This window comes from Moschus berezovskii, chromosome 13 (genome assembly GCF_049115385.1).
Source record: "Moschus berezovskii isolate FMDL1 chromosome 13, NW_MosBer_1.0, whole genome shotgun sequence".
Classification (NCBI taxonomy): Eukaryota; Metazoa; Chordata; class Mammalia; order Artiodactyla; family Moschidae; genus Moschus; species Moschus berezovskii.
This window is the reverse complement of record NC_142472.1, coordinates 75,015,026-75,035,812: the sequence shown is the minus strand read 5'-3', so window position 1 is coordinate 75,035,812 and position 20,787 is coordinate 75,015,026. Positions and strand designations below refer to the sequence as shown.

The 20,787-nt window shown below is 40.3% G+C and overlaps 1 protein-coding gene across 6 annotated transcripts in view; it reads left to right on the top strand.

Annotated features, from left to right (window-relative positions):
- Positions 1-20,787, top strand: part of DGKH (diacylglycerol kinase eta) — a 222,025-nt gene that overhangs the window by 13,183 nt on the left and 188,055 nt on the right. The window lies entirely within an intron of this gene.

The following is a 20,787-nucleotide window of genomic DNA, read 5'->3' as shown; positions in this document are numbered from 1 at the left end:
TAAATAAACTCATGTCTTTATGGTAAGGCATGATCAATATGGAAATATTGATTTGTATTTTTCACTGCTTTATGAGATGCAATTTGTGCAATTAAACATTATCTTTCACCATAAACCTTCTGTAGAGTAGATTAGGGAAGACTTGCTCAGTGTTTTTCAAATTGTAGATGGCAGCCCGTTAGTAGGTTCTGCTGGTTCATATCCAGTATTTGAAACAGAAACAGACTAAATTAGAAAATACTATTTAAGACTTAGCCACAGTTCTGCGTGGAAACATTGAATTGGGTAATGATCCAAATAGTATGGGAAACAGAAACAAGGCCAGCAGATTGGTAATAAATAAAGTAATATTAACAAGTTTATTGTTCAGAAGCTCACTATGATGTGAAAGGCAAGTAGGAATATTTACATTTTGATAGGTGGTGAGCAGGAAGATATCTTGAATTATAAGAGTAATTAACATTCGTCTAGGCAGAAGTCAGCTAACTTTTTCTATAAAGGGTCAGGTAGTAAATATTCAAAGCTTTGTGGGCCATAGACTGTCAGAATTACTCAACTCTACTGCTGTAGTGTAAAAGCATCTATGGGCAGGACTTGACTATACCTATAAGTGGCTGTCATGTGATATATGTCTATATGTGGGTTGTTGTTCAGTCACTAAATTGTGTCCAACGCTTTGCACACCCATGGCTTGCAGCATGCCACGTTCCTTGGTCTTACACCATCTCCTGTAGTTTGGTCAATTTCGTGTCCGTTAAGTTGGTGATGCCATCTAACCATCTCTTCCAATAAAAGTTTAAGGATGTTAACATTGAGTTCATAACATTTTCATGTGTTAACAAATATTCTTTTTTTTTTTAAAGCCATTTAAACATGTAAAAACCTTCTTAACTTATAGCTGTGTACAGTCAGGTACTGGAAGTATATGGCCCATGGATTTTCTTATTGGCTTTAGTTTCTGATTACTTTCCTAGGTAATGGAAAATGGTTTGCATAGCATTGCAAAGTTAAGGTGCTGCGAAATGCGATCAGCATTGAAGGGACCAAATAAAGCTAGATCTCAATCCATTTAAAAATCTCATCTTTGTAGAACATTTTATTTTTAGCTTGGTTTGCGTCTTTGCTTCCATTTTAATGTGAACTAAATATAGATTGGAAACTCTGAGTCTTGGTACAGTAATATATGGTATAACAACTTTCTTTCCATTTTGATTACAAGTTAAACATGATATCCGATTATTAAAGATGAGACTTAATAAATAATTTATTCAACCTTCACATACAACTTAAGATGCATTATTTGAAAGCATCTAAATTTAGAAAGCTTTCACTTTAAGGCTGCATGTTTGCTGTTGTGGTGGGAGTGATGAAAGGTTATATGAAACTTCTATTGTAAATGACTCGGGGCTCCTTTCTGTTTCCAGGGTACAGGGTTTCACTCATATTGGATTTGTTAGGCTTTACTTGCTCAGGAAATATGTTTATAACCTAAGGTTTTAATTAAAGAGAGTTTGGTTTATGTCTAAAAATAGACCTTTGAAAAAGACCGTAACATGTTAGTCCATTACGTTTTCCCTTGACAAATTAATTTGATTTTGTTGGGTATGGAGTTGTTTTTTCCTGTGACTGGTTATTTGAAACAAGGTTTGTATTTTTGATTTGGCTAAGTGGATTAAAAGGTCAATATCCATTGTTGATAATAATCTTAAGATGCAATATACATTGTTTCTGTTTTATCAATAGATTGTCACTTATTTTTTTAAAACTACATCAGTTCAGTTCAGTTGAGTCTCTCAGTCGTGTCAGACTCTTTGCGACCCCATGAATCACAGCACGCCAGGCCTCCCTGTCCATCACCAACTCCCAGAGTTCACTCAAACTCATGTCCATTGAGTTGGTGATGCCATCCAGCCATCTCATTCTCTGTCGTCCCCTTCTCCTGCCCCCAATCCCTCCCAGCATCAGAGTCTTTTCCAGTGAGTCAACTCTTCTCATGAGGTGGCCAAAGTATTGGAGTTTCAGCTTCAGTATCAGTCTTTCCAGTGAACACCCAGGACCCATCACTTCATGGGAAATAGATGGAGAAACAGTGGAAACAGTGTCAGACTTTATTTTTTTGGGCTCCAAAATCACTGTGGATGCTGATTGCAGCCATGAAATTAAAAGACACTTACTCCTTGGAAGGAAAGTTATGACCAACCTAGATAGCATATTAAAAAGCAGAGACATTACTCTGCCAACCAAGGTCCGTTTAGTCAAGGCTATGGTTTTTCCCGTGGTCATGTATGGATGTGAGAGTTGGACTGTGAAGAAAGCTGATTGCCGAGGAATTGATGCTTTTGAACTGTGGTGTTGGAGAAGACTCTTGAGAGTCCCTTGTACTGCAAGGAGATCCAACCAGTCCATTCTAAATATTCCCCCCACCCTGCTTTTTATTAGTAGGATATTTGGAAGACTTGTTAGCCTCTTGGTTTTTTATTTTAATTTTTATTGGACTATTAAAAAATGCAGCAAAATGAATCAGTTATATATATACTTAGATCCATTCTTTTAAAGATTCTTTTCCCATGTAGATCACTGCAGAGTATTGAGTAGAGTTTCCTGTGCTGTATGGTAGGCCCTTATTAGTTACGTAAGCCTCTTGTTTTATGCCAAGGAAATATGATTAACTTTATCGTGTGTGGAGCAGTCATCTCTAACCTCACTGTGCAGGTTGAATACCAGGAGTTTGTCTAAACACCAGATTGTAATTTAATGTTTGTTGTTCAGTCACTAAGTTGTGTCAAGCTCTTAAGCTTCGGGCATTCATGTCAGAAATGTAAAGATACCTTTCTCCTTAGTTTGTTTATAGAGCAGTTTTATAGTATATACATGATCTCATCAAACAGTTGCGTAAAGCTATCTGAATTTTACAAATGAAAAAACTGAGAGCAGCAGGTTGGACTATCTTCTAAGTAAATGGCAGGATTGGAACTCAAAAGCAGGACTTGGAAATAGTGGATGGCTTCCAAGTGTCTTCTTTTAAGTCCAGTAAGCTTCTTGGGTTTGAAACTTGACATCTACAGTATACAAGTATGGGTGTATTGGGTTGGCCAAAAAGTTCGTTAGGGTTTTTCTGTACAGTGTTATGGAAACACCCTAACGGACTTCTTGGCCAATCCAACATGTGGGTGTCTCCTCACCTCTCCTGCCTGCCTCCCCTCCCTATGTTACCCTCTCCCTTCCTGCCCCGCCCTTTATTCATCTGTTTAATTTGAATGAATCTCTGACCAACGTTTTAGGTTTCCTAATGCCTTTTGCTGGAGAAGGCAGTGGCACCCCACTCCAGTACTCTTGCCTGGAAAATCCCATGGATGGAGAAGCCTGGGAGGCTGCAGTCCATGGGGTTGCTAAGAGTTGGACACGAGTGAGAGACTTCACTTTCACTTTTCACTTTCATGCATTGGAGAAGCAAATGGCAACCCACTCCAGTGTTCTTGCCTGGAGAATCCCAGGGACGGGGGAGCCTGGTGGGCTGCCATCTGTGGGGTCACACAGAGTCGGACATGACTGAAGCGACTTACCAGCAGCAGCAGCAATGCCTTTTTGCATTCAAAACTCGTGTTTTTGGTGAGATGCTGAACAGTATATGTTTGAAAAGTGACTTTCAGAATAAAATATTTCAGCTGAAATTTCTATTAATTTTAATTACCATTAGCCAAATCACGGAATCACTTTGAAAATGGCTTTAGAAAGACTCGTTTATAAGAAATGCTTATAGGTATCTAACGCTTCAAATAGATTTTCAAAGAAAACTGTTAGTTTCACTTTTGTAAGATAAGATGCTGGTTTTAAAAGGTCATGATATAGTGCTAATATGGGGTCGCAAAGAGTTGGAGATGACTGAGCGACTGAACTGAATATAGTACTTTAAAATAATGTTATTTTGTATATATATATGTAACTGTCTCCGGTTTGTGGAGCATGGTGGTAAAATAAACCCCTGTGAAATAGAAAGAGAACATTTTCAACACCAGTCATCTACCTACATGCCCCTTCTCTTTTTTACTCTTTTGTTGTCCCTCAGTGCATTCAAAAAGGGACTTCCTTAGAGGTCTAGTGGTTAAGAATCTGCCTTCCAAGGCAGGGGGTGAGGGTTCTATCCCTGGTCTGGGAACTAAGACCCTGCATGCCGTGGGGCAACTGAGCCTACGTGCCTCAACTAGAGTGAAGCCCGTACATAGCAACTAAGGCTGGACACAGCCAAAAGGAAACAAATAAATGTTAGAAAGTAATTTATTCCAGAAGATGCATATGGTGTCCAAGCGCTATCATAGATGCCAACGATAGAGCAGTAAACAGAACGAAGATAGACAAAGATCTCTGCCCTCAAGGAGGGAGAACTTGGAAACTTCTAAGTATGTAAAATGCATAACATACTAGAAGGGGAGAAGTGCTAAAGAGGGAAAGAAAGCATGAATGGGAGTGTGGGTAGGGTGGAAGGGGAAGGTCTTCCTGAGAGGGTGACATCTGAACGGTGATCTTGAGGGAATGAGCCTTCCTCTTGGGGGAAGGCAGCCTAGGCAGAAGGAACAGGGGTACAGTGACCAAGAGACAGAAGCTACAACAGGGAGGGGGTCAGCGGGGTGGGGCTGAAGTGGGTGGGGAGATGGGAAGAAAGCCAGACGTTAACAGTAAAGCAGTGGAGAGTCCTTTGCTCTGGGCTCGTGCATCCCATAGGGTGGCGTTAGTGGTGAAGAATCTGCCTGTCAACACAGGAGATGCAAGAGATGCGGGTTCAATCCCTAGGTCGGGAGGATCCCCTGAAGTAGAAAACGACGACTCTTTCCAGTATTCTTGCCCAGAGAACCCTATGGACAGAAGAGCCTGGCAGGCTACAGTCCCTGGGATCTCAGAGTCTGACACGACTGAACATGCACACACAGCACACACATGCATTCTGTAGTCTGGATTTGCTTCAGAGGGCTCCCCGAATCTTGTGTTCATGTGTATGCCCCTCAGAAGACTAAAACCATTGATTTGTAAAAGGGAATTGCAGGACAGACAGTAAAAGATAGATGAAAAAAAAAAAAAAGAAACACGGTAACCATCCATTATCATGGTCATTTGGAGAAATGCTAAAATTAGTGATGCATTTAATGAAAGGGAAGGAAAGCCCCGTTGGACAGCAAGGTTCGTTGGGACCCTTAAGCAGTGTTGGGTTTGTGTCTCAACTTTTCCATATACTATTTTTTTTTTCTAATGTGGACCATTTTTAAAGTCATTAGTGAATTAGCTGCAATATTGCTTCTGTTTTATGCTTTGGTTTTTTGGCTGCAAGGCATGTGGGATCCTAGTTCCCCAACCAGGGGTCGAACCCGCAGCCCCTGCATTGGAAGGTGAAGTCTTAACAACTGGGCCTCCCCAAGAGTCCCTTCAACGTACTGTTAGGTGACCTTTCTGGCCAGCTGTTAGGCTTCATTTCATGTGCAGAAAGGTGGGGCTGTGTAACTGAGTTTCAGCCAGTGGAATATGAGTGGGAGTGATGCTTGTCACTTTGGCCTCTAAAGCCCTCTGTGGGCCTCTCCTTGCTTTTGTTCCTTCTCTCACCTGCCAGATAGATGTAGATCATGCAGTGGAAAGAGCTTGGATCCCTGACTCATAGAGCAGAGCCTCTGTGTTCCTGCCCCCAAGCTCACTGACCACATTGAATTGTGACTCGAAAGGGCTGTGGACCTTTACTGTGTTGAGCCCCTAAGATCTGGGTATTTTCTGCTGCAGCAGTTAGCATACTATGACTGACACACTTCATCTCTTCGAACTTTGGATTTCTCATCTGCCAAATGGGGCTAGTGATTCCTACCTCTCAGGGTCATGATGAGGATTAAGGAAATACACGGGATGCTCTTATATCCCTGATTAGTATAATTATTTTTAAAAACTGGTATAATAACCTCATACCGCAGTTATTCCTGATACATGTGCCTTTTAAATATCTTAAGCAGCTTCTTAATCAGTATGCTATACAGACCATGGTCCTTTGTTGGCTCTTTAAAAGACTTGATAAAAGTATTATGTTTTTACAGATCATTATTCTGTAATATCCAGAACTATCTTTGCCACCACAAAGGGCCCTTTGGATATCTGAAAACTCATACTGCAGGAGCCATGTCGATGGGCGCACTGCATGACATTCACGAGGACTAACCTTGCTTCCAGAGTAAGATATGTTACAAATGTCGTAGGGAAAATATACTTTATTAGAAACAAATGACCTCTGGAGCTGGTAGTGGAGATATGTGGCCAGGTAGGCTTTTAGGTGCATCCACAGCCCAATCTGTTTTATCCTGAACCGATTTCTCTACCCTTTCCCTGTCGTCCCCTTTCTCAGCTCCTCCTCTGTCCCTGTGATCTGGCTTTTGCTCCAACCACTTCATGAAAACCTCTTTTGCAAAGGTGATCTAATTGCTAACCCAAGGAAATGGCAACCCACTCCAGTGTTCTTGCCTGGAGAATCCCAGGGACGGGGGAGCCTGGTGGGCTGCCGTCTGTGGGGTCACACAGAGTCGGACATGACTGAAGTGACTTAGCAGCAGCAGCAGCAGCAGCAGTCTCCTTTTAGTTTTCACTCAACTGCATTTCTTGCAGTTTTGACGCTGTTGACCATTTTTCCCCTCACATCTTCCCCGTTTGCTTTCAAAGTTTAATTCCTTTTCTCTTTCTTACTAGCTTTTGACTCCTCTCGATCCCTGTGTGCGTTTTCCCAGGATTCTCTCTTTGCTCTTCCTTTGTTGATCTCCTCTATTAGGTTAGGCTTTGGCGTCCAGGCCTGTCTATCTCCAGCCTGTGCTTTGTTGTGTGATCTGGACCACAGTTCCTTTGCCTACTAGACACTTACTGTGGTGGATCCTGTAACCATCTCAGCCTCAGTGTTTTCATAAATAGATTAAATACAGTCTCCCCACTCCCTTGGAAAATTTAGCTCCATTATCTTTATAGGAAGAATTTGCTTTGTAGTTAACTGATTTTGTGTGTGTGTGTGTGTTGCTAATCATCTTCATTAATTCATTTGTTTTTAGCGGATATGCATTCAGCGCCTTCTTTGGCTATGGTGAGTGCTCGGGCCTAGGAAACACTAGTGTATAAAGCAGACACAGCCCCTTTCCTCATGGAGCCCAGTTAGCAGTCACTATGTTTAGTCAATTGTGTATTTGCATAGGTTATTTCACTTAATCCCCATAATAAAACTAAGTAAGTAGATACCAATATTATCCCCATTTTAGAAACAAGGAAACCAAGGATTATATAAGTAATTTACCCACGATCACCCAAGCCTTCAAGGGACCTGTTTCATGCCTGATTTAACTATTACAATATTTATATAGAGCCTTCACTAAGTCATGTTCAACTCTTGTGATTCAATGGACCATACCAGGCTTCTCTTATCAGTGGGATTTCCCAGGTAAGAACACTGGAGTGGGTTGCCATTTCCTTCTCCAGGGGATCTTCCTGACCCAGGGATCGAACTGGGGTCTTCTGCATTGCAGGTGGATTCTTAGGTGGATTCTTTACTGACTGAGCCACCAGGGAAGCCCATTATGATACATACTACTGTCTTTTTCTCTACTGCTTCTATCTCTCGTGAGTTCTTTCCTTCCTTCACTTCTGTTGCTGTTTTTTTCCTAACTTTCACTTAACCTTTAGGATTTAGCATTTGGATTTTTTGTCATGGATTTCCTATCCGGTCTATTCTCTACTACTCCTCTGCCAAAGCTATTATTATAAAAGAGAAGTTCGATTATAATAAAATTTTGCATAAACTCTTACCTAGTACCCATTAATGGTAAATTTCTTATGGCTTAGTAGGTCTTTCTCAATTTAGTGGTAAACCACCTTTCTAGTCATTTAGTCAGTATTATCAAGTACTGTTGTAGTTGCCGGAATGGCAAAATTGCATAAAAAACCCTGCTTGCTAGAGCTTCTAGTCTATTGAGGGAGAAGTTAATAAACATATAAGCAGATACATATCAGATGTTCATAAGCACAATGAAGGGAGATAAAATTGGATAAAAGGAGAGGAAGTGGTTAGAGCAGTGTGTGTGTGTGTGTGTGTGTGTGTGTGTGTGTGTGTGTACATGCATGTGTGTAAGGGTAAAGTGTTTTGGGTGAATTGGTCCAGGAAGGACTCTCCTGGATGAGGTGATATTTGAACAGAGATCTTAATGAACTGACATGAGCCGTGCAGATATCTGGTATCAGGGCGCACCAGGCAGAGTCAACACTGTGGTCTCCAGTCTGCCTCTGCCGTCCTGTGGGCGGTCAGGCCAGACCCTTTTCTGTTCCCATAGTAAGGCAGGTGTGGTCACATCTCCAAGTCTTTGCACTTGTTATCCTGTCTACCTGGAAAGCCTCCTCTTTTCTGTTTCTCTGCTGGATTCATTTTCTACTCTTATTTTCTCACATCTCTGAAACATTGAAGTGGCTTATGTCCAGTACTGTGGATCAAGCTTCAGTAAAATGTAGCTGTGACTCTGGGACCAAGAGGAAGGTTAGTGGATTAGTCTATAGAGCAGAGACTCCATGCTCTCTCTCTCTATTTATATATGTATTATATAACATTATATAATACATGAAACTGAAAGTGTTAGTTGCTCAGTCCCGTCTGACTCTTTGCGACTCTATGGATTGTAGCCTGCCAGGCTTCTCTCTCCATGGAATTCTCCAGGCAAGAATACTGGAATGGGTTGCCATTCCCTTCTCCAGGGGATCTTCGCAACCCAGGAATCAAACTGGGGTCTTCTGCATTGCAGGCGGGTTCTTTAACCAGCTGAGCTACCAGGGAAGCTGGTGTAATAGATATAATAATGCTTTATATTATATATTACATATCAGATAATATATACAGTATATGTAATGATTTTGTAACACTAATAATATATACTATATTATATATAATGTTACATATAATGTATGCTTTATATTTATATGTCATAATATATAATATATACTTTATTAACAAAAGGAAAGTGAGTTGTAAATTTGGCCCCACACTTCCTGGCAGCCACAACAACAAAATCACTTACAAAATTTTATGGTCAGGAGTGAAAAAGCCCTGTAGATTTTAGCAGGAAAACAAGTTTTTCTAGGCCGCCAAGGCTGTGTGGTGTTCTGCCAATATCTGCGTGGCTGTTACTGAGGGCCTAGGTAGACACTCGCCTACATCCTGACACAAATGTGGGTGTATCCCTGTAACGTCTCCCCTTGTCAGGTCTGGACACGATCCAGACTGCAACTTCATGCCAGCAGTTTGGGAGGGGACTTAAGTAAGGCAGCTTTAGTTGTGACTAAATCCAGGCATAAAATCCAAAATATTTTTGAAGGTTGAATAAATGACACGACCTTTAGGCCATCCTCCTGTTAAACTGGGCGTCTGCCGAAATACTCTGGACGCAGCCTAGCGTCTCACGCTCTTTGCTGCTGTCATTTATTCAGGTGTGACTGACAAGAGGGGATTGATTGTATGTTCTTAGCTGGTACAGAAAGAAAAATCTGATGTTTCTTGGTAGCTCTCAACTCAGTATTAAATGGTCCTGCGAGTAGCTTTAAGAATATGTTTGCAGTGTTTTATGAGTGCGGTGCAGAATGTTAAAAACATGTATGCGTTTCAGGAAAATTACAAGAAGAGTGTTGACCTCAGGGACCCCTGGAAAGGTCTTGAGGACAGTTAGACAACTGCTATGTCTGCACAGTGTAATTGGGGCCGATTTTATTTTATTTTATTTTGAGAGAGAGAGCTGGGAGGACGTCTGGAAGAAGAACAGAACAATCAGAGAGAAAAGCCAGTGCAAAGGCCCTGAGGTATAAGGACACTTGACACAGCCCAGGAATGTTAGGAGGCAAAGGATGCCTAGGGTGAAGTGAGGGCGGTGGGAGTGAGTAGCAGGAAGGACCCTAAGAGAGGTTGGGGGGACAGCAGACATGTTGTGAGGATTTCTATGAGATAATATACATATGTGGCATGGTAGCTCGCACATAGTCAACACTTCAGAGATACTACTTATCATAGTAATGGGCTTCCCAGGTGATGCTGATGGTAAAGACCCCACCTGCCAATGCAGGAGATGTAAGAGATGGCCAGTTCCATCCCTGGGTCAGGAAGATCACCTGAGGGCAGAAATGGAAACCCACTCCAGTGTTCTTGCCTGGGAAATCCCATGGACAGAGGAGCCTGGGGGGCTACGGTTCAGGGGGTCGCAAAGAGTCGGACACGACTGAAGTGACCAAGCACAGCACACAGCATGTCATAGTAATAATAAAGTAATACAGTTACAAATCTGACCTTCAAAATAAAAACAGCGTCTAAAACAAACTCTAGAAGTAGGAGAGACATGAAGCTGTAGCTGGAGTGAGACCTAGGGATCAAGTGAGGGTGTTTTTTTGGTTTTTTTTTGGAGAAAAAAGGGAGTATTGGTGGTCTGAGGAGAACAGTTGAGAGGGCGGATTAGATGATGCAGAAAAGAGAGCAACGTTGCTGGAGCAGTGTTCCTGAATATATGAGGCAGGATGGGATCTTGTGAGTAGCTGGTCTTTGCTGGGAACAGGGCAGTTTCTCTCTAGTTTGGGTATCCCCAGCGGTAAGCATTTCTGGAAGTTCTTTTCTGATTCTTTCAGTTTTCTTAGTGGAATAAGAATTGAGGTCAACAGCTGAGAATCCGTATGGCGGGGAAGATGTTAATGATCTGAAGAGAGGAGATGCGAAATACTTGAATGGGAGAGTGGGAAAGTGAGTTGAGTAGAGAAATAGAGTGGGAACGAGCTGTGCGTGTTCATCTGCTCAGTCGTGTCCGGGTCTTTGCGACGCCCTGGACTGTAGCCCACCAGGCTCCTCTGTCCATGGAATTTTCCAGGCAAGAATGTGGGAGTGGGTTGCCGTTTCCTACTCCAGGAGATTTTCCCAGCCCAGGGATTGAACCCTCGTCACTTGTGTCTCTTGCATTGGCAGGCAGATTCTTCACCACTGTGCCACTTGGGAAGATAGTGGGAATATCAAGTGGCATTTAGGGTACTCCTGACGTGAGGGGCTGTAAGTTTAAGGTCAGCACTGCCAGCCTTTTGTGGGACCATGTTTGGCTGCATGCGTATAAGCACAGAATAAGTGGAGAATTGGATTAAGCCAGGATTGAGGTTTGTCTAAGAAAGTATGGCAAAGCTGGAGGGGATGGGGAGATTGAGAGTGGACACAAAAGAGAGGTTATCATGCTCTGAGATCTGTGTTAGGTATTCCGTGGGTGATTGAAACAGGTCCTAAGGAGTAGGGTTGGGACCCAACACCTAAGGGAGGGTGGAAGAGAATGTTATTGCAAAGGGTTAAACTGTAGTCATTTAAATTTAAAAAGGAAGAAAAAAGATGAAAGAAAGACCACCAGAAGAAGCTTTAATTATTTTAAGTGTGCTTTGCAGATGCATTAGTAATAGGTTTTGCTGGGGAAATCTTTAGATCGTGTATGTACAGCTGGTGTCCCTCCATCATAAGTACAAAGAATATTTTACTTAGATCATGAAACAAACAGTTCCTCAAAGAAATAAGTAGACCTGGTTTGGATTTTTTTTTTTTTTTAACTATGCAATGACAGTCTAATGTGCATTAAGTAACTCAAGTGTTCCTGTGCCAGCTCTTATTGGTTAACTTACAGGACCTCTCTCAGCCTTTGCTTCCTTATATGTAAACCATCTTCAGGGCTTTCCTGGTGGCTCAGTGGTAAAGAATCCACCTGTAATGCAGGAGATGTGGGTTTGATCCCTGGGTCAGGAAGACCCACTGGAGAAGGAAATGGCAATCCACTCCAGTACTGTTACTTGAAAAAATCCCACGGACAAAGGAGCCTAGTGGACTATAGTCCATAGCATCACAAAAGTGTCGAACGTGAAGTATCAACGTTAACAACAAACCATCTTAAAACTTTTGTGGGGACCAAAGAGATAAAGTCTTTAGCTCAATGCCTGGTACACAGTTAATGCTAATAAATGTTCGTTTACATTATTCAAGAATCTTAAAGTAAATAGTGCTTTTTCAAGAGGATCCCTCTGTGCTTACAAGTATATGAGTGAGTGAGGTGCTGGTAAAGTCTTCAGTCAGAGTGAAAAATTCCCAGGCTAGTTCTGCCTTTGGCACGCGGAGCTCAGAGCTGTTTGACTGCAAACCTTTTCTAAGTTGGGAAGTTTACAGAGATCTTATCATAAATCTGGTTAAGATTCCACGGTAAAGGGAGGAATGTTGAAGGAGGAGATTCAACTTTCCCCCATAACACTTCTGCCTTATAATCACCCATACTTGTCATAACAGTTCTAATTTACTACCATTTGAGTATTCACGGTCTTTCTCCTCCTCCTCTTAAAGAAAAACCGCTCTAACTTGTTGGATCAGCTTCTTCATTCTCCTTGGTTATGGAGGAGGAGAACAGATATGATGATTCGACAGGAGAAAATTCCCTCAGCGGCATTAGTACCTTAAGGGACTAATGGTATAATTGAGAGGCTGGAATGAATGAGCAGGAAGTCACATACACTTGGCTTTCTTGTTAAAGCAAACTATGAGCATGTGTGAGACATTTCTGAGGAAATATGTGGGCAAAGGAGGACGACTGGGGTCCTATGTGAACAAGTAAGAGAAACAGCCAGTCCAGTGTGGAGCATTGCCATTGTTGTGATTGCATGTGTATCTGCAGGCTGATAACACCCGGGACTTGATGTACACGTTAATTCTCCATCATGGTTTACTATGAGCATGTGCTACGTAAAATACTTAAATTACAAAGCCACATACACCCATGTTCATGGCAGCGTTATTCACATGAGCCAAGAAAATGGAAGCAACTCAAGTGTCTGTTGATGGCTGAACAGGTAAACGAAATGTGGTCTATATGGACAGTGGGATCTTAGCCTAAAAAAGGAAAGATACTCTGACATGTGCTATAACATGGCTGTACCTTGAAGACATTATGCTGAGTGAAATAAGCTGGCCGCGAAAGGACAGGTGCTGTATGATTCTATGTACATGAAGCCTCTAGAGAAGTCAAATTCAAAGAAACAGAAAATAGAATGGTGGGTTCCAGGGGCTGGAGGAACAGGGAGTTAGTGTTTAATGGGTACTGGGGTTCAGTTTGCAAGGTGAAAGAGTTCTGTGGATGGACGGTGACTGAACAACAGTATGAATGTACTTAACACCCCTGAACTGTACACCTAAACATGGTTAAGAAGAATTGATATATATATATATATACTATTATATATAAAATAGATAACTAATAAGAACCTGTATAGCAACTGTACTGTACAGCACAGGGAACTCTACTCAATACTCTTTAATGACCTATATGGGAAAATAATCTAAAAGAGAGTGTATATATATATATGTATAACTGATTCACTTTGCTGTACTCCTGAAATTAACACATTATAAACCAACTATATTCCATAAAAATTAATTTAAAAAAGATGGTGAATTTTATGTTTTGTGTATTTTATAATGAAAGCAAATTATAATGTAAATTTCATAGAAATGGCCCACTATAAACTAAAATAAAATATTATGAGAATTTTTTAGTGAGACAAAAGTGAAAAATAAACTCAAGAGATATGAAAAGCATCAAGAACATTATGAAAACATCAGAAAACTATGAAACTTTGCTTAAGGACAAAAAGAATTTGAATGAATACGCTAAGTTTTACCTAATTTTATCTGTAAATTTTACACAATTGCAAATATATTTGCTATTGGAATTTTGGCTTACCGAAATGATCTGAAAGGTCATAAAATAATATCTAGTTACATATTGAAATGAAAGAGTATTGAAGGGAGTCTTAGCCAATCAGGTATAATTAAACTTAGCCTAAAAAAAAAAATAAACTTAGCCTAAAACTACACAAAAATTAATGTGGCTTTGATATGGGAATAAACTGAGAGATCAAAGGAACAAAATAAAAAGTCCAGAAACTTGCTCGTAACTATATATGAATATATTTTACAGTACAGCTAATATTTCAGATCAGTGGTGGAAAAAATGTATTACTCAATATTCCTCTTGTGGCAACTAGCTCACCATTCAGTCAAAAAATTTGGAAGCCCAAACTCTTACCTCACACTATGGACTATGTGGTTTCCAGGTGGGTTAAAGATCAAATTTATAATAAATGAATCATAAAAGTGCTAGAATTCCTAGAGATAAGTAATTGCATTGTCATAGGGTTGGAGGGAATTTTAAAATGTGACACTAAGGAAGAAAACAGTAAAAACTTCCTGAATCCTGACGTATTGAAACTCATCATGAACCAATTTGCAAGGCAAACAATTTCCCAAATTAGTGTTTAGCTAGAAAGATTCTCATTATATGGTTATGACACAAATGTCCAATAATAAAATATTGGTTAAATGAATTATGCTGTGTTCATATCAAATAAATCACTGTTCCATCAGATGTACAATGCCTGGCAGTTGTTATTCAGGAAGTACATAAATGAACAAATAAGTTAATTTACATCATGTTGACCTGGAAGAGAGCCACAATATAGTGGGCAGAAAAAGGAGATTGTAATGCCACGCGTAGCCATGTGTAACCCCTAAAACCCCTACAAGGTGTGATCCATACTTATAAATATGATTGCTATAAAGATGTTACTGAGAGGTTAGAAGCTGGAAGCCTGCATAGCCCCCCCCCCAAAAAAAAATCACTATCCATTCATACATTGATGGATATTTGTTTCTGTACTTTGACCATTGTAAGCAGTGTTGCAGTGAACATGGGGGTGCATATATCTTTCTGAGTTAATGTTTTTATTTTCTTTGGAAAAATACCCAGAAGTAGAATTGTTGACTCATATGGTAGTTCTATTTTTAGTTTTTTGAGGAAACTCCATGCTGTTTGCCATAGGGGATGCACCAGTTCACATACAACATTGCACAAGGGTTCCCTTTTCTCCATGTTCTTACTAACACTTGTGGTTTTTTATCTTTTTTATAATAACCATTCTAACACAGATGATCTCATTGTGGTTTTCATTTACATTTTCCTGATGATTAATGATGTTGAACACATTTTCATGTGTTAATACCTTTTGGCCATCTGTATGTCTTTTTTAGAGAAATGTCTCTTCAGATCTGCCTGGAGAAGGCAATGGCAACCCACTCCAGTACTCTTGCCTGGACAGTCCTATGGACAGAGGAGCCTGGTGGCTGCAGTCCATGGGGTTGTGAAGAGTTGGACACACCTGAGCTACTTCACTTTCACTTTTCACTTTCATGCATTAGAGAAGGAAATGGCAACCCACTCCAGTGTTCTTGCCCAGAGAATCCCAGGGACGGGGGAGCCTGGTGGGCTGCCATCTATGGGGTCGCACAGAGTCAGACATGACTGAAGCGACTTACCAGCAGCAGCAGCAAATCTGCCTATTGTTTTAATCAGATTTTTTTTTTGCTATTGGGTTGTATGAATTCTTTATATATTTTGCATATTAACTCCTTATATATGATTTGCAGATGTTTTCTGTCATTCTGACGGTTGCCTTTTCATTTTGTTGATGGTTTCTTTTACTGTGTGGAAGCCTTTTAGTTTGATGTAGCCCAGCTTGTTTATTTTTGCTTCTGTTGCCTTTGCTTTTAGTGTCAGATCCAAAAAATCATTGCCACGACTGATGTCTTAACACATATTTCACACATATGTTTACCACCTATGTTTCCTTCCCGTAGTTTTGTCTTTCAGGTCTTACATTTAAGCTTTCAATCATTTTAAACTGGTTTTTGTGTACAGTGTTAGAAGTGTAAGGTAGTGGTCCAGTTTCCTTTTGCACGTGGCTGTTCAATTTCCCCAACGCCATTTACTAAAGAGACTGTTCCTTTCCCCAGTGTATATTCTCTGTTCTTTTGTTGTAAATTAATTGACCATTTATGCATAGGTTTATTTCTGGACTCTCTATTCTGTGTGTTCCTCATTGATCTATGTGTCTATTTTAATGCCAGTAAAATACTCTTTTGATTATTGTAGCTTTGTAATATAGTTTGAAATCAGGAAGCATGATGCCTCCAGCTTTGTCCTTTCTCAAGATTTCTTTGGCTATTTGGGGCTTTTGTTGTTTCCTCAGTGGCTTTATGGAGTGTTACTACTATAAGTAATGACAATTAACTGTATGTTAAACTACTTTAAAGGAAAAATGTCACCAATAACTGTTCTTTTCAAGGAAAATGAAAATGTTCTGTGGAATCCAGTTTAGGTAATGATTCTTCAAAAAAGCATTTATTAAAAACCTTAGTTCTGTTGAGTTCATTTTTGTTCTTCAGGAGAAGAGAATGATCAGAGATTTTTAAAGTATTTTTTATTATCATGAAAGCAAAGCTGGCATTTGAGCTGAAACTCAACACTGCAGAACCAATCAAATCAGAATAGTACACCAAAAAATCTATTCTATCAGAAGAGGATCAAGTCTGTTGTTTCCATTTTCAACACACTTAAAAGAAGAATTTTAAAGATACAGCACAATTACTCACTTCATTAAGAGGACTCATTTTTCTCTACACCAAGCACATATTTGACTTTGAGATAATCTGTTTCATGTCATAGAAAACTGGCCTTTATCCCAGAAAGAACATAGAAGCTTGAAATAACAAGTAGATATTGTGTGTGTTGACCCCAACACTTTACATTAGTTCTTAATCTTTGGGCTTAATTATTAATTATTGCTATTTTTGATTTAGCAATCAACAATACATTTCTCACTCCTATGTTGGTTTAATTTAAAAGGAACAACTCTGAGACTAGAGATATTCTTAGAGACAGAAGGATGCGGTTTACTTTTGTTTTTATCAGTTGCATTTTATTTCCTTTTCCCTATCAGAATGACCCTTCTGGGATCCCTACTCACTGTGTTTATGTAATAGATTCCTGAAGGGGTCTTTAAAAATAGGGGCTGTATTCTGCTGCTTGGAATTCATATTACTTAATGTCTGAATTATAAGAAAAATTTTTGTTATGAAATCTTTCTGTAGTAAGTTTATATTTGGACAGTTAATAGCATAACTACTCCTTTGAAGCAGTAGAGTGTAGTCATCAAGGACACTTTGCTTTTTGAGAAAGGCCTGGTCTTGGATCAAGGTTGTCCAACTTACTATCTCAGTGACTTTGGAAGAGTCAATCTCTTGCAACCAGTTTCATTAAATTTGATATAGTAAAAGCATCTACCTCATAGAGTTGTTGTGAGGATTTAAATGAGATAATAGGAGTATTTAGAACAGTGGCTGGACCATAACTGGTAATTAATAGTGCTAAGTTATATGTTAATATTAAAGAAATATAGCTAATGTACCATGACAAGTTTGGAGTTTAAAATAAACACAGCATCCGAAACACACTTTACTCTGTGATGATGATCAAGAAAAAAGAATGTTTACTCCACGAAGAAACATAGATCTGCCCATTGTCATCAGACAATGGCATCCCATCAGTTCTGTTGTAAATAGTTTCTATTAATAAATTTACTACATTGTGAGATCTCATTATGAAAGCCGAGACAGGGCATTGTCTATTGGAGTTTTGTTTATTATCAACAACTTATAGGACATAATGTTTTTAACCAATGAGGTTTTTTTGGCAGGACCAGGTCTTTGTTGCTTTGCTTGGCCTTGCTCTGGCTGCGGCGGAGGGGAGGGCGGCGGCTGCCCTTCACTGGGGTGCACGGGCTCCTCATCGCGGGGGCTTCTGCTGTTGCGGAGCAGTCTCTCGCGCACGCGGGCTTCAGCACAGCAGCACGCGGGTCAGTACTCGTGGCGTGCGGTTCCAGGGCACGCGGGCTTCGCTGGTTGTGGTGCGTGGGTTTAGTGGCTCCGCAGCTTGTGGAGTCTTTTCGGACCAGGGATTGAACCCGTGTCCCCTGCATCGGCAGGTGGATTCTTATCCATTGAGCCACCGACAAAGTTCCCATGAGTTTTTAAACGAAGGGAAAACATATCTAAATCGTTTCCTCCCCTCAAACGTCCCCTCCTTAGTGAGACCTGCTCTGGCCGTGCCGTGGAAGTTGCAAACCCCTCTCAGTCTGGGTGCGCCAACGTCCTTTCCTTCTCTCCTGTTTCCCTTAGCGCGGAGTAGTGTCTGATACCTACGTTATACATTTATTTATTTTCTCTACTGTTTATCTTCTAACTCTAGATTATAAACTGCACGGGGCAGGGGTATTTGTCTGTTTTGTTTTCTGCTCTTGTCTCCTGTCTCAAACAATGTGTGCGTGTGTGTGCTCAGTTGTGTCAACTCTCTGCAACCCCCTGGACTGTATGTAGCCTACCAGGCCTCTCTGCCCATGGGATTTCCCAGGCAAGAATGCTGGAGTGGGTTGCCATTTCTTTCTCCAGGGGATCTTCCCAACCCAGGGATCAAACCCACATCTCCTACATTGCAGGCAGATTCTTTACCACTGAGCAGTCTGAAAGCCCCGCCTTTTACATAGTAGTTGTCTAGAAAGTTTGTTGAATGAATAAGGATATAATTCTAGTTTTGAGAAATTCTTCTATATATTTTAGATGTTGTGGTAATACTCATCCTTCTCTTTGATATCAGTTTAATTAAGAGTAACTCAATTTTAAATTAAAATCCTTCCTGATAGACACTCTCAATATTTTATAGCAGAGTATGCAACATATTATGTAATTACCAGATGGTGCTAGTGGCAAAGAACCCACCTGCCAATGCAGGAGACATAAGAGATGTGGGTTCGATCCCTGGGTTGGGGAGGTCCCCTGGAGAGGGCATGGTAATCCACTCTAGTATTCTTGCCTGGAGAATCCCATGGACAGAGGAGCCTGGCAGGCTACAGTCCGTAGGATCGTAAAAAGTTGGACAGGACTAAAGTTGCTTGCATGCAATATATTAATGGTATGCAACTATTAATACCTTATTTCTTTGCCATTTATTAAGGGTTTATTCTGTGCTGGGGATGTAAAATTAGTAGAACACAGTCCTCTATTAGCAGAAGTGATAGCCACGTGTACAAATATATAATATATGGCAGAGTTCCCAACCTCTGGGATCTAATGTCTGATCATCTGAGGTGGAGCTGATATAATAATAATAGAAATAGAGTGCACTATGAATGTAATGAGCCTGAATCATCCCGAAACCATTCCCCCCAACCCCAGTCTGTGGGAAAATTGTCTCCCATGAAACCGTCCGTAGTGTCAGGAAGGTTGGAGACCTCTGATGTGGTGACTGGTGTGTGCTGTAACACAGGCAGACAGAGAGGGCGCTCTCGGGCAGATACGGAAGCCTTCCAGGAAAGGTCACACTGAAGTGAACCTTGACCGCGGCCTAACAGGAGTCAGTGACGAGGGAGTTCTAGCCAGATGTTACTGCATCCTGGCTTTTTTCTTCTGGGGCTCTGCTATAATTACTGTGTTCAGTTCAGTTCAGTCGCTCAGTCGTGTCCGACTCTCCGCGACCCCATGAATCACAGAACGCCAGGCCCTTTCCTTAAAACACTGTTTTTTAGTGTTCACTGAATTCATGGAACTTTTTTCAGGGGTTCTCATGGAAATTGCCTATGGTGTTTTTCTTAGACTGTGTGTAACAGGAAAGAGTAATTAGAAAAATTGCTAAGTTCTGTTTATATTCATTATGATCCAGTATGTGTTTTTGAATTAAAGATTTTTCTTTTCATTGTAGTCCCTGTGGTTCTAAGATACACAGTAGAAAACTCTTTAACAGTTGAAGAATGCCAGTTTATTTCCATTTTTGTGTTTTGAAAATAGGGAATTATTACAGAGGTTATATGTGTTTTTTAAAGAGAAACTTAGGCATATTAAGGAATTCTTCAAAACATAATTTTGCCCTTTTTAAACTCTGTTGCTTGTGTACTTTCATATCTTCTATAAGGTTACTACGTTTACTAAAATCTACATTGTGAGGACGATGAAAGTTCAGGTAGCTCACTCAAAATCAGTTGTGAAAAGCACCATATTTCATCGTCCTTTCCGCCTTTGAATAAATTGTAAACTAAGAAAATATTTGTAAACTTTTGTCTGTGGCATGTTAAAATAACTATTAAGATGACACTTGAATCACCCTAAGGAGATATATATATATCTTTATTTATTTATATATATCTTTTACATATATATATGTAAAGTTGATTCACTTTGCTGTAAAGTAGAACCTAACCCAACATTGTAAAGCAACTGTGCTCCAATAGAAATTATTTTTTTTTAAAGAAAAAAAAAAAAAAAAGATGACAGATGTAATAGTCTATATCATGGAAGAGGAACAATGGCATCCTTGCCGTACCTTGGCTTATGGGCTGTAGCATATCTGTATATCTCCCGACCCAGATAATGTTTCAAGACAGGCTGTGCTCCAGCATCCATCCATCCTCTCACCTGCTAACAACTTGAACTTGGGAGCTGTTTATGTGCTGAAATTACAAAAATGAATGAAACACATCCCCTACATCTTAGCTGTTCATTGTCTGATGTGGCTTTCTCATGTTGTTGAATAATACCTCAAAACTTACTTCTAATAAATGCATAGTTTGACTTAACAAAACAATTTTTGGAAAATGGAATTGAATACTTGAAAATCCATGTCACTCTTGGAATAAATAGTACCTGGTACTGTGTCATTGGAGGGACTTATGCTAAAGCTGAAACTCCAATACTTTGGCCACCTCATGCGATGAGTTGACTCACTGGAAAAGACTCTGATGCTGGGAGCGATTGGGGGTAGGAGGAGACGGGGACGACAGAGAATGAGGTGGCTGGATGGCATCACCGACTCGATG